The following is a 2,053-nucleotide window of genomic DNA, read 5'->3' as shown; positions in this document are numbered from 1 at the left end:
ATCAGAAGATGGCCTAGTCTGCCATCAGTGGAAAGAGAGGCCCATTGGTCGTGCAAACTTTATATACCTCAGTACAGGGGAATGACAGGGCCAAGAAGTGGGAGTGGCGAGGGAGTGGGTGGGGGACGGTATGGGGGACTTTTGGGATAGCATTGGAAATGTAAATGAAATAAATACCCAATAAAAAAAACATTAAAAAAAAGAAAAGAAAAGAAAGTTACCTCCCTGAGCTAGTTGGGTTTTATTTCACACCTTCTGTCTCATGTGTAATTTGGAAATAAATATTAGATAAATTTTTAAAGGATAAATATTGCAGAAAGTGATGTAGTGTATTTTAATTCAAATGTATGAAAATAAATTTTAAATAAAACGTAGTGCAAAAGAAAAGAAAAGAAAAGAAAAGAAAAGAAAAGAAAAGAAAAGAAAAGAAAAGAGAAGAGAAGACCTGGCCACCCATGGAGAAGAACTGTGAGAACCCTTCCCTGCTGGGGCTGTTCTGTCTTTGTATTCTTGTTGTGGTTTTCAGCTAAATCCCATGGTTTTCCCAGACCTGGGTTGCCCTGCTAAGGCGTGTCTCTTCCACATCAAGATTCTACTGAAAGGCCGGTATCCTAGCTGCATTCTGAGCCCCCATCTCTCCCTGTGTACCTATATGGACAAGAGATACTTTAACCCCAGGCTTCCCTTTCTAGGCACATTGAGAGTCTGGGGATAGGGCTTCAAGGTGAAACAGAAATTCAGAAGGTGATGTAAGACATGAAAATAACACAGACACATGGAGTTTAGGAAGAAGTAATATAGCTTGAAGTGTAATCTTGATGTCACTGGTGGGATAAAGAAATCTTGACTTAGGGTTTCTGTTTCCTATGCCAGCAAAACAACTGAGAGTATATTCTGCCCGATTCATGCAGTTATGAATTTCCAACCGTTTGCTTCAGGTAGGAAACATAAATGCACAGAACATGGAAACATGGTCAGATCAGTATTATCATGTTCCTCGGCCTTTACCCCAGATTGTATTTCTTTGAAGATATTCTTAAATGAGACTTACAAAACAATCCAGGCCACACACTACATCCTACAAGTCATCTTTTGTCCCTTGAGCTGTGTTGTATAATTTTGTTCACTATTTACGTCTCTTGAAACACTAATGAGGTTGGGGGATGGAGAGATGGCTCAGTGGTTAAGAACATCTGTTGCTCTGTGGGGAGATCCAGGCTCAGTCTCCAGCATCCGCACAGTGGCTTATCACCATCCATAGCTTCAGTTCCAGAGTACTGGACACTCTCTTTTGGGCATGGGCCCACACATACATGCAGGCAAAATACTTAAAATAAATATCTGAAAAATAAACTAAACAAAAATAAAACTCTAAAGAGTTTGCTATGGACCAGGATCTCATTTTGTTTTTCTGCATGCTCAACTCAAGGTGAATCAGCACCTTTCACTGTGTCTCTTCTCCAGTGTGTTATTTTTGGCATCTTGGTCAGGGACAGAAAACCTAAGAGCTGGGCAATGCGGGGGACGGGGGGAGCTTTGAAATCTGTCCTCTAGATGTGACATGGCTATGATATTCATGAACCCCCAGTAGACTTGACATGGCTGTTGTACTCATGAACCCCTAGAAGCTGTGACTGCCTGCACAAGACTGGAGCAAAATCGTGACAGTTGAATGTTAGTGCAGTTTTATAAAGTATTTGTTTCGGTTTTCCTGATAACCCAGATAGCTCCCAAATAACTGACACTGGACTATTATATTTATCTAACAAGCTTTTAGGGCACAACAACTGAGCAGTATTACTCCATTTTAATACCTTAGAATAATCTGGCTACGTCTTAGTAAAAAAAAAAAAAAAACAACCCAGTGGTAGTTGCATTTTGGTACTGATCTGGCTCTCTTAATATTTTCTCATGGTGTCTCCTGGACTCTCCCTGTGGCAAATCCTCACTTCCTTTCTCTCCTGACCCTCCCATGGCTTGGAGGAAGTTCAACCTTATTTTCTTTCCCTCTCAGTCACTGGCTGATAAGCTTTTATTGACAAATCACATTGAA

This window comes from Mus caroli, chromosome 3, assembly GCF_900094665.2.
Source record: "Mus caroli chromosome 3, CAROLI_EIJ_v1.1, whole genome shotgun sequence".
NCBI lineage: Eukaryota > Metazoa > Chordata > Mammalia > Rodentia > Muridae > Mus > Mus caroli.
The sequence above is the reverse complement of the archived record's forward strand: the minus strand, read 5'-3'. Positions refer to the sequence as shown.